General features: G+C 40.2%; 1 protein-coding gene across 1 annotated transcript in view; it reads left to right on the top strand.

Moving 5' to 3' along the window:
- The first annotated feature begins 4,292 nt into the window (after nucleotides 1-4,292).
- The window catches only part of SLC4A10 (solute carrier family 4 member 10), a 132,101-nt gene continuing 123,384 nt past the window's right edge, over nucleotides 4,293-13,009 (top strand). The window contains exon 1 of the transcript XR_003251409.1: nucleotides 4,293-4,335. The gene's annotated coding sequence lies outside the window, so the exon portion shown is untranslated. The remainder of the gene's footprint in view (nucleotides 4,336-13,009) is intronic.

Raw genomic sequence — 13,009 nt, 5'->3', positions numbered from 1 at the left:
ATAACATTTTTTGGCAGAAGAATGTGAGAAGTGAGACAATCGGTGAGACAATTATTATAATACTTTTTTTTTTTCCAGTTCTGATGCCAGTAGAAAAAAAGAGATCAAATCACAGTCGAAGAATATAACCCAATCAACGCTAAATCTTTTGGATCATAATTCAGCTGAATTAAAGCAGAGTTTAATAATTTCAGATATAGTATATTAGCAAAACAATGAGCTATTAATGCTTTCCAAAAAATGAGAAACATAGCTGAGTACCACCTGTCACAAAGGCAGTACAATGAATCCAGATGGTTATTTATTTTCAGATAGGAAGAAAGAATGGAGAGGAAAAAGTGTTGCCAGATTTTTTTTTCCCTTTGTTACTTTCTTGTTTGAATGGCATCTCCAATTAGAGAATAAAAAAAAAAGAATCTCAGAAATATGAAATGGGAATTTTTTGATATCTCAAGATAGTTCATTTTAACTTAACCTGGATTTTGAGAAGGCCACCCACTAGTTTTTCAACTTCTAGGATGAGCTGGATGAATAGAATAAAAGGGATTTTGACTGTTTTGATGCATTTTTTTTTCTGAACCTTGGAAATCAATTTGCAGTTCTACATGAAATAGAACTATCTGTAAGAGACTGCAAATAAACCATCTTTTAAAGGTTTCTTTTATATTGAAGGAATACTTCTGACACATATACACAATATGAACGTTAGAAGCTGTGATGTCTATTGTGTGTGTATTCTTATTTATCGATGTGTTTGAGGCTTGAGCTGAGTAAGAACTGAGAGGGTGAAAACTGATCTAACCCCAGTCCTTCCATTGTCTGACTGTGAATCCCGTGTGAAGTTGTTCACTCTGCTGCTAAAATCTACTGGCAACCTTGTGAGGTCTGACAGAGTGCAGTTTCCTTTCGGAATTATGAAGACAAGAAAAATATCAGAGCCATAAATGACCGAATTAGATAGGCTGCAAGCACTTTTGTACAATTGAGACAATTTAAAATGTGTGAGCAGTTCTTTTTCAGTTTTGGAACTAACAGCTATGTGGAAATGCAGAGTTCACTCTTGCTTAATAGTTTTTTTTCCTTCTAGATTTTTTTTTTTCCTCCCATCCATTCTGGACAAGTGACTAATATAATTTATGGCTAAGCTGGGTGATAAGCCAGTACACCCAGAACAAGAATTACATTTGGAGAAATAATTTAAATGAAGCAGTTCTTTTAGATTGTAGCTTTATTTTGAGCACAAAATGAAAATTGACAGAAAGGTATAATAGTAAAAATAGAAGTGATATGTGGCCAGTAAGTGATACTGGGCTTCTGTGACAGCTTTTATGTATATTCATATGCATATTCATATATACATGAATATATACATCCGAATACTATCGTAAGAATGATATATACCCTTTTGAACAGATGTCAAAGAACAGAAACAGAATTCAATGGAGTTTAAAAACATTGACCCCAACTCAGAAGAATGAGTTCTGGCTCACTGCAGGCTGAAGATGGAAGAGGTAATGCTAGGAAGGAGAACAAAAGCCAACTTTTGTCATCCTTACTTTCTTCAGAAATTTGACAGGCAGGGCTCGGAACAGGTTCTGACCTACATTCAGAACATTATCAAACAAGAAAAATACTCCCCCCTCTCTCCAGTCAAAAGTTTCAGAGCTTTATCACTGTAAACCTAAATTTAGAAGCCCTTATTCTCTCATTTATGTAATGTGCTGCATATGCGCATTAGTGTAAATTGTAAAGCACTATGTATACCTATATATGTAAAATATGTATAGACAAAGTTAGTTTGACATAAATGTTTCATAAACATTTATTTCATTAATGTAGCCTAAGTATTCTTAGAATGTTAAAACTTCAGTGAATCTACATGCTCTAATTTCACAATACTTGTTCTTGCATTGAAGCTTTGCAAATCATCCATGACTTGAGAACCCCCTGTTAGGTTTTTTGTTGGTCTTCATGTGTGCCACATCATGAAATATGACCTGGTTGTATCCTAAAGGCTCAAACTGAGCTGAGACACTGAAGGCTGGTTTAGCTCAGTGTTTTAAAACTAACATTATCTTTGGGGAGAGAGGCTCTCTTGAGCTTGCTTGGGGTGGCTTTACTACTGTGGTAGGGACACTGTAGAAGAAAAGATCCCTGAACACAAACAGATTGTGTCAGGTATAATATTCAGAGGAGGCAACTAAAAGAAAGCAGAATTCATACTCAGTTCTTAAAAACTGGAGAAAAAACCCATTGCAGAATTAACATGTTTCTTCTCATTCTGTCTCCTTGCTAGGACACATGTGCTGGGATGTTACTAGGAAAAAAATAATCTGCATCTTAGATTAAAATTAAGGGTTTTAGCCCAGTCTTTTGAGCAAACTACTAAGTTTGTGGTTTTCTAACCGTGGAGGTCTTCCAGATTTTTTTTTATTATTTTTTTTTTTTTATTGTGGGAGTGCAGCAGGACAACACAAGGTGATTTAGGGAAGTTTGGTATTTAACATGTCTTTTTTTTTATTGATATATTTCTGTATATATCTATCATCTATTAGCTGATTAGCTCCTTGCTCTGTAAGGCATTCTGGCAAAGGTTCGGTGCAAAAAGAAGTTGAATGATTCGCACTTTCTGTTGATGGCCCATTCAGGAAAGCATCTGTGGCTTGTGTAAATGGTGCTTGTGATCTTGATCCTGTTTCTTCACTGTGAAATGTTTGTATCGCAGGAACAGCACCACGTACGCTCTAAGCTGACACCCTTCCCCAACAGTTTTGGGAAAATCCAATTTCAATTTGTTCTTGCTCTTCATTTCAGATGTGTACATATGAACGAGCGTGTTGGAGAGTGAAAAATGTGATAATGTCATTGGGCTCAGTGGACTGCAAAACCTTTTTTAAAAAAAACAAACAAATAAACAAAAACTTCAGAACAATTTTGAGGTATTTGAGCAGTGAAGACTAAAGATATCTACACTAAAGTCCATTGAAATATCTACCGCTGGACTGAAGGTTTTCAAACTTAAGGGTTTCACAAGCAGTATATTCGCTTAAAATCTTATTAAAAAAAGAAAATAACTTTAAAACACATTCCAAGCATCAGCCTGATGTTTACAGCTTAGTTCTAAGCTCTTGCAAATAGGGCTTTACTGTGTGAGTGCTGACACAGCCTTACCTCTAGTGACCCGAGTGCCCTGCTGTATTAATTACTGCAGCTCAGAAACACTGCGGAGCAATAACGTGTCTCTGTCCGGGGTTCTGGATCGCAGCGTCCTTGAGCTTTCTGTAGAGTGTAGCAGGGAGGGACTGCTGGGACAAGGCCCAGATTCTCAGGTGTCAGAAATGGCTTCCTCCTTCTTAAAAGCCATCTTTTACTCCCTTTTTTCATAGAATTACCTTGCCAGTTTTGGCTTCGTTAATGATGAAGGCTCTATTTTTTTTCTGACTCATCTGTCTTGCTGGGCAGTATTGGACTTGCGTCCTTAGCGTTAAAAGCACTGTGGGGCTCGGATGTCCTTGTGCTTACTTGCGTAGCCAAAGTCGGGCTTTGCTGACTGCTCATGTAGCTTAGGTGCTGGTGCTTAGGTACGGCTCAGCGTAAGCACTGAGGGGCTGCTCAAAGTGCAGCCGCCTGGATTGACAAAACTGTGTGTGTGTGTGTGTGTGTGTGTGTGTGTGTGTGTGTGTGTGTGTGTGTGTGTGTGTGTGTGAAGTCACTATTAAGTGAATTGTATCCAGATACAGTTTCCAGGCACGTTTTTCGCAAGGTGCTGCTGGAAGGGAATTGGAGGGTAGTTCTAGTGGAATGGGACAAACCCCTCTTGGGGAACAGCACTTAGGTGCTGCTGAGCATAAAGGTCGAAGCGTGGCAGGCTCGCTATGTTTTCCCATGCTCTGATGGTGCTGCTGAGCAGGAGCTCGATGGTTTTTTACTCAGTGCTAATTGTCCTGCCCTGAAGCATCAGTGTTGGGGGGCTGAGGCCAGAGCGGGGCGCGCAGCCTCCCGCCGGCTCCAGCGCGGACTCTCGCCGCTCGCCGCAGCGGCACCCGCTCCTCGCCCCGCGCTGCTGCGGAGTAGGGGCCTGGGCCGCGCGGAGCGGCACCGGGGGGCGGCGGGGGGCCGGCCCGCGCAGGTGGATCCGGCGCTCACCTCCCCCCGGGCCGCGGGGAGCCATGTGACGGGCGGGAGCTTCCTGCCTCCGCGCCGCCGGATCCGCGGAGCAGCGCGGCGAGCGGCTCCCGCAGCGCCGGGAGGGCGGCGGGGAGGGCGCCGCGGCGCCGCCGCCGCCGCATGGAGCCGCAGGAGCCGGGCGCGCAGATGGAGCCGCTGCTGCCCACGGTACGGGGGGGATGCGGCGCTGCCCGCCGGGGGAGGCTGCCGGGCGCGGCGGGGGCTGCCCGGCTGCGGCGGCGAGCGGAGCGGCTCTCGGGCTTGCGGGGGACAGGTCGCCTTGCGCCGCGCCGAGCGCCGCGGGGGCGGCGGGTGTCTCGGTACCGGGTGTCTCGGTACCGGGGCGGTTGCAGAGGGAGCCGCTCTGTGTGTGTGCTGGGTATGAGCCTGTCGCCGCAGCCACCCAATCCCCCGGCTGTCCCCAGCCCCCGTTTCTCGGCACTTGCCCGCGGGGGAGTCTGCGAGCAGGGGCAGCGCAGGCTCCGCCGCCCGGCTGGGACCTGTGAGCTGCTCTGGGGCAGAGCTGCGCCCTTCCCGAGATTTGGGCTGTCTCTGGAGGTCCCGGGCTCCCCCACTTGCACATGCAGAGGAATTTGTCTAGATCCGGTGCTTGCACATCAGTCCGTGTCTCTGTGTGTGTCTGGGCTTTGCGCTGCAGTGTCGCAGCTCCTTCCTTGCGCTCCAGCATGGAGCTGGTCACGCAGGGGGTTCCTGCCATTGCCGGGTACGCGGCGCACCCTGGTTACGCACCACGGTGTCACTGCACAGCGGCAGCACGGCAGCGTTCACCAGCAGGCTTGGAAGGGATCAGCTGGTGGGGTCCTTGTTGTGCTGCTAAGGGAGCAGGGACCCCCTTTCCTCCCTGCCTCCCCCAGCCAGGGCTTCGCCGGCGCTCACAGGATTTACGTGTGGGTGTCCCTTTCGACTGGGTCCTGAGAGTCTGTTTGTGAATGGAGGCTCCTGCCTTGCACTGGAAATCGCCTGCCTGGGGAAGGGAGAAGTGTCTTACACGCATACACAAATGTACATACATGCACGCACCTCCACAGAAACATAGCTCATAGGTTTGGGGAGGCTTCTCTGGCTCCTGAGGTGGTTCCGTGTTAGCACACGAGGCTACGCGGTGTTGACGAAGCCTGAAGGAGGCAGGAGGCTCAGCTGCCGTAAGTTGCTAAGAGGCGCTCGTGGCAACAAGGCTGGGTATCGCAGGGGCCGCTCTCCTCCCCGCGCTGTTGATGTGGTCCATTTTGTGATCTGCTGACAGGCTGTGACACGCCAGGAGATAATTTCTGGCATCTCCTTTTTCCTTATGTCAGGGACATTCTCTTGTTTGCTCCCTGGACACCTTTTATGAATCCTAATTCCTGTTACATGCTTACATTTTCTGACACTGGGTTGGATGAAGTTGCCCATCTTTTTCACTGACAAGACTGTTTGCCCAGTTCCTTTCCTTTCAGAGATAGTTTGGTGTAAAGCCAGTGTCCATCTCTAGATCATTGGTTCTGTGGAGGACTCTCCTCTGTGCTTCATAACACTCTGAGAGCCTGGTAGCACCGTGCAGTTGCTGTATGGGTGTGAAACAGGGAGGGGAAATTTGTGCCCTATACAATATTTCTGTAGCTTGTGCTCTTCCTCCCTCCTTTTCTTTTCATCCTGTGCTTCCAAAAGGACCTTGGTAGGTCAACAAGTCATGCTGCTTTCTAGCCGTGGTATCAACAGTAATGACACTGCTCATCCAGTCCAGAGAGTTCTGCTGTATTTTCATTGTGCATCAGGTATTATAGCATATAAAAGTGATTAGAGGCCCACATGTGGTAAGAAAGAAATGGCTTTTGTGTGGTGGGAGTCTTGCTGCCTAGAGTCACAATAGAGCTGAAGGAGCAGGAATTAGTGCTGCTTTAAGCATTGCTGGATTAGAAGATAAAACATAGTAGTACCTTGAGAGTACTTCTGCTTTAGGGGTCATCTTGACCCGATAGAAATGCAAATAGGAATCCAACTACAAATGGTTGCTTAGCTGAATTTGATGAATTCTGGGTATGAAGAAAAAGGCTCAAAGCTGAAGGAGATGTTTCCTTATTCATTGCCTTTGGTGTATGCAACAGAGCTAATCAACTTTTTGTGGAACTATAAAATGTAGTACGTTGTATTGGGGAAAAATGGTTACTTGCAGTAAAAAGATAGCAGATGTAACCCTCAATTAATTTTATCTTGTAGTTGTGTATAGAGATTGCAAAACCCCAATGTAATTTCCTACCAAAACCACAGTGTGAAAAATAGAATTTATTTCTGTTTTAGTGTTAGTCTTATATTAGCATTGATTTGAAATATGAGCTTTTAATTACAAAAGCCCAGCACTATGTGCAGTGACGAAATGCACTGTTGCCTGTGTTTTTGAGGAGTTAACTGAAAGCAGGTTACCCTCTGCACTTTTCCCAGATTTTGGAAATTGTTCCTACGCAGCTACAGCACCTTTGGTAGAAATTATGCTACTTTTTTTTTTTTTTTCTCCTCCAAAATATGGACAAGATCATGTGAAATTTTATTGTCAATTGTCTAAAAAAGAAATATTGTAGAATACAACAAAAAGATTTTTTTTCACATGCAAAAAAAAAAGATTGAAAGCACTGCCATGTTTGTGTTTTATCATTCAATACATACACTATGTATTGAATTTACTGAACTGTATGATTAAAGAAACACTGACTTTGTGCTTTTTGTATAATCGTCTAATGCTTATCAGTCATTAAGTGTATTTTTTGGGTGTGATTATTCAGAGTACTTTAAAAATTTGTGAGTAATCAAAAGGTCACCACAAAGTCATCATTTGTTTACAAAATTGGAGAAATAATGTGCTCATCTTCTCTACAGAGACCTTTTATTGCTTCCCCTTCAAGGACGAGGTATATAACTGTATTTTTCATTACAAGTAAAATATCTTGCAAGTTGTTACTTAAAGATAATATCAAAAGTTGTCTTTAAATTGTCAATTGTTTCTCTCTGCTAGGGGTTCTTTCTTTTCTACTGGTATTCAGAATGGTTTCTATCTGGCAGAGGTTTGATGCTTCTATTACAAGGAGCACATGTGTTTATGTTAAGAGTTTGCACAGGGCACATTGCTTTCCTCTGTTTTTTTAAAGACATTAATATCAGTAAAACCTATGTACATAAAGCCAAATTGACCTTTCTGTTCTAATATCAGATTCTAAATGTTCCTCTTCCAATCTTTTAAAATTCCAAGACCAATTTTTGAGAAGCCAGTAGGTGTTAAAACTTTAAAGCATGACATTGTCAAAATATGTTCATAGGGGCGTATAATACCTATGTATGTGCTGTGTTTATGGGTAGACCTTGTTTATATCCAGGACTCTTGTACTGCTGGAAGTGGTACATAGTTACTACTACGGAGGCCTCGCTACGTAGGAGAAAGGGAATAGCAAGTTCTTGGGGAGTGACTATTTTTAACGTAGCAGGTGAGTGTGGGAAGCTGCTCTCAGTAACAGGCCACATTCTTCCGCTTTTGTTAATGCTGAGTGAGACCTGCAGCGAGACTCACAGATTAAATATATTTACTCCTTATGAGAATGGATGGCAGAGCCTGACCCAACACTTTGCAAAACTGTGCTAATTTCCCGTTCACTTCTCCATCGTTTAGCATTGTAACGAGAGTAAAAGCAAGTGTATAGGGACTATAGGAGTTCTGCAATTCTCCGGGAAAATTACAGGGGCACTATTACATTTTCAAGATGAGACTACTGAGATAATATAACCATTGAAAATAACCCCCCAAAACCTAATTGCAAATATAAGTTTAGGATTGAATTACTGATTTGGCTGTGTTCTTTCTTAGAGCTTGATTCTAAATTCTGAATTAAAAGATCAGAAATAGCATTTTTTGAGAAAATGCTGGAATGTAATGAAGTAAAATTTAGGGACACTATTTTTTTTAAAGGATATATGCCAATGTAATGATTAAAATAGATTTCTCAGAATTATATGGTATGCTGTGGTGTTCCTGTTTTAAGAATAATTGGCAGCATGATATATATTTATCGAAAAATGAGAAACAGTCTGAATACTGAATGGAAAACATCAGTATTGACTCTAGCTTAATGCATTATGGTTAGAGGTCTTGTCACTGTTCCTACTTATTAAATAGATTAGGTTCCATTTTCTTTTGCTAATAATTTCATGTTCTCTTTCCACTTTTTCCTTTTAAAAAATAGACAGCCATTCTAAACAAAAAACTTTAATTGCCACCTGCTTCTTCTTTCTTTGCCATTGTACTCCTTAAATAAGTATTTTTTTACAGCTTCTGTGGATGAGAAGTTGTTAGCAGGTGAGGGAAACTTAGTCATCAATCAGCTTGAGCAATTAGCCACATCTGAGAACTAAAACCTCCAGAAAGTGAAGGTTCCTTTCACTTAAGTAATATATTACAACATAGATATTTACTCCTGTATTATGTTTAAAAAACATCATGGAACTCCATAATAATAATAATGACATTTTTATTGTATAATATACTTACTACATAATGACAAGTAATGAAGGACAGCATCTATTCAATGCATTTTTCAGTGTTGGAGAAGTTTAGAAATTATTCTCATGAAACAAAAATAAGCTTTGAATACTTGAGGATGATTAAACTCTGCCGTGTTTCTGCAGAGTTGTTGATGAGGATGGGTTACGGGTCAAGCAAGATAAAAGCGGCAGTAGATGATGAAGGCTCTTGCTAGGAAACAAGGGAAGAAGTGTTTGGAGAAAAGAAGAGAGGAAGCTGCAGGATGAAATGAAGGTAAAATTGGGGAGTGTGAAAAGATTTGCACAAACTTGGTGTGCAAGGATTCTAGAATTACATTTATTGTGAACACATTCAAAAAGTATATTAAAAAGGTAGCATTGAACAGATTGTGCGATTGCGAGGATGTTTGAATGAATCAAACTTTTAAAAAAGGTATTGGTGATGCTATGTGTTATTTTCTGTCTATTTTAAAGCAATATTTTGCATTTATGAAGTGCCATACTACTTTGGAATTTACTTCTGCAAAATGAGGAGCTTAGACATTTCATCTCGAGCTCCTTCATGGAGTCCTGTTGACTTTTGAAAGAACGTAGGAGTCTTTTCTGCAGCAATGTGGCTGCAGTGACAGAAGCAGAGATGCTCCATGACTAATTTCACCGGGAGCCATCGCTATGTAGCTGTCACTCAAAAATGCTGGCAGGTATTGCGCATTTGTGTTGCTTTCTGGAGAGAGGTTGGGATAGTTTTGCAGCTTTTCATGGAAGTATGTGATAAATGTGGGCAAAATACCATAAATTAAGAAAAACTGAGCTTAAGTCACTGTTTTAAGGAATTTTTCAAGATATCAGTTCGTAATAGTGTTAGATGGGCTGTAGAGGCATTCATGGTGCCTCGAACTGTAAGGATGGAGGAAAAAGGAACAAAAAACAACAACAATAACAACCCCCTGCCCTCCTGTTAGCTTCTGGTGAAAAAGGGAAAAAAAAAAACCCTTCACCTGTACTTAGTCAGGCGAACTATGTTATTAAATTTGCCTGGGAATGTCTGTGTCATTCCTGGAAAGGAAGGTCATATGCACATATAAACTTCCTTTGACAGATGGATTTGTACGTGGGTTTTATTTTAGAAGTAAGCAAATATCAGCAAGAAATTGATTGCATGTCAGATGTGTCCCAGTGAAACAGTGAAAGCTCTATGGTGGTAGTGTGTGATGTTATGGGTATTTGAGTTGTAACATCAACAAGAAATAAAGATGCGGTCAGGGAAATTGTGGAAATAGTACTCCTTTGTGTATATATATATATATATTATATGTTTTGTTTGATGCTATTGATTGGTAGCTTTCCTGATTTGTTTTTTTTCTTTAGACATTCAATGAGTTAAATCCATATGGAATAAATATATATTTCAGAAAAGTTCGTCTGTCTCAAGCATCTAAATGTTAGAGTCCAGCAAAATGCAACTGGTAAATTTGAATAACTTGACCTGCAAAAGTAGAATAAAAAGCTGCGTTGTATTAAAGTGGTTGCGATGCGGACTATAAAGCAGACACTTTGTTCTTAAAATTGGAAATTTTTAGAAATAAAGAGGTTAGCTTAACCACTTGCATTTGCTTTGCACAATTCTCTGTTCTGTTTAAGTCCTTTCAAAAGAGGAAGATTTTTCCTATAGTCACTGCCTTACTGCTTGCGTTGTTGGGCTTTGATGACGGACTGTCAGTTCTGACAGCTTAGTGGCTTAAACTTTCTATTCTTAGCTTTCCAAAGCTGTAGTACGTACCAAATGCACACTCATTAAATACTGTAGTCAGGACAAATGAGGCAGACCATGTCTTGCATCATCAGCACGGCAGTGATTCTTGCTAGTAGAGCTGTGTATCTCCCTGGCTGTTCAGATGTGATAACACAGCCTGCAGTCTGTAAGCTGGAAGGAGTGTAACTAGTTTTTTTTCTTATTTAAAATTTTTTTCTTGTAGAAGTCTGGTTGGTGCATGCATCATTGTTACACATAGGAACTGCTATAACATAGGATTTTTCTTCTGTTTTTCTAATATCTGCAAAAATACCAGAATCGGTTGCTGCAGTCCAGGAAAAGGACAGATATATAAAGCTCAGGAGGCCTCCACAGATGAACAGCTTTTGTGGCAGAATTGCAATATATAGGCCTTGGCAGCGTTTTAGAAAGTGGTGTCTGCACCTGCTTAAAATCCCATGGCTTCCTTGAGATGTTGTATAGGAACAGAAATATAGCTTGCAATTAGTACATTAGTCAGGAGAGTCGATCACCCTCTCCCTCATTCCTGCAAATCTCAAGCTGCTCAATTTTCCCTGTTCCTGACTGCTTCCCTGCATTCCCCCCATTTAGTAATTTAGAAACCTGGTAGTACATGTCTGAGAAAACTTACGGTAGAGAAGATGTTTCTTAAAGAATTTTTAAAATACAGATATAGAAATGTTCTTCATAATAATTTCACTAACAATATCTTCACTTAAGAGTAAGCCAGGTGTCATCAAGATAGCAGCTAAAACTTCATTAAGTGGTTTCTGATTTGATTTTTGTTCTGAGAGCATCTTGGATGGGAGCAGTCCAGTCTTGTGACTGTTTATGTCACTTATAGGTCTTGGGTAATGCAAGACAGCAGGTGCTTTGATGAACCTTGCAATGTGGGATCTGAGAAAGTCCAAAATACCAGTAGCGTTCTTGTTGAGACCAATTTTTTGAGCTTAAAATCTATAAATCACATGGTCTGTTTAGAGAGAATTAGGAAAAATTAGAATTAGAAATTTAGAGAATTTGTGTCATCATAAAAATTCTGGGAATTTTGAGAAAACAGCTCTTGATGATTCTTAAACTATTATGGTTGCTAGTTATAGTGCTGACCAGAACTCATCTATTTGTTTTTGTCTATCTGTTCTCTCTTGGGTGAGTGCCAAGCCTGTCTATGCCAAAAAATTACTGAGAGGTAGGCAGCATCCGAGCTCCTTCTTGTATTTCTTTGTCTGTAAGTTTCTCTGACTTGACATAAATATATAGCCTTTTCTGATATTCTGCTTGTCTTCGTGTGAGAGCAAAGTCCAGAAGTTATGGCAAAGTGTTTAAGATGCCCTAGGGCTCGTTGTGCTCTTTGATTATTTTGTTGAGGCAAAAACTTGTGTGCGAGCTTAGGCAAAAAGCCTGTTGGGATGAAGGTTGTATTTTTGTTCTGCAGGGACACAGGATCTGGCACAGAGAATCCTGGTCCATGGCTGTCCACCTCAGATGCTGGCACGTTATAAATATCAATAACACATTTCTGGGTTATTGGCTTAATTGCAAACAAATACATTTCCAAAAATACAGACATAATCGTATTTCTTACTTCTCCTTAGTTGGTTATTCTGATTATTTGTGGAAATTACTGAGCTGCTGTAGGATAAGCATCATGACTGGGGTTGCATAATGTACATGCTGTAAGAGTACAGCAATTATAATGGACAGAATTAAAATACTTTGTGTTTTTGTTTCTGAAATCTGTCTTTTAGTATGATAAAATTTATCATAAAAATATATTTGAATTATAGCTTTTCAAATTTGTCATTTCATAGTGATTGTGTAAATGTTTATGCAGACATTTCATTATGCAAATTCATTAAAAAGTAAGAATATGTGTAAAAACAGATCTGGAAAGGCTGGCTTGGATAATAACAAAACTGGAAACTGTAATACTGTATTGTTAATGCTTTTACAAATATTATTTTAGTAAATCATTTTATCAGTGAAAGAATGGGCTTATTTCTGCTAGAGAAGCATTTTATGTAAAGAAGTAATAATGAATTATAAATTTCATGAGTAATTTTGGGGACATTATTTCAGTTGCAACCTGACTGATTTTTTCCATATTAACATTCAGCATTTTTAAGAAGGCTATTTTTAATATGCTAAAAAGAGTTCTGTATGTTTTCATATGCATATATATACATATATGATAAAGATGTGAATTATAAAAATGTTAATTCCAAAAAAAATCATGCTTAATTTGCCTGTTTTAATTTTCATTCACATTCATGCATGCACACACAAATATATGCATATGTAAATACATATATGAGAAGATACGTTTTACTAGAATGAATGTTCTTTTATTTCTACTTAGTGGCATGTGTTCAGCTGAATATTTTCAGCTTCCGAGAAATATGAGATTGAATAAATTTTTCGTTAGCATTCATTTTAGTAATTCATTGTAGTGGCATCAAAACTAAGAAAAGGTAGATGTTGCAAATATATTTTAAAGCCTGTTTTTAAAAGCTTTTTTTATTTCGAGTTTCTTTTTTTTTTTTT

Source organism: Nothoprocta perdicaria, unplaced genomic scaffold (genome assembly GCF_003342845.1).
Source record: "Nothoprocta perdicaria isolate Ctin4 unplaced genomic scaffold, notPer1 scaffold_0, whole genome shotgun sequence".
Lineage (NCBI taxonomy): Eukaryota > Metazoa > Chordata > Aves > Tinamiformes > Tinamidae > Nothoprocta > Nothoprocta perdicaria.
Note: the sequence above shows the minus strand (reverse complement) of the source record. Positions and strands in the feature narration are given on the sequence as shown.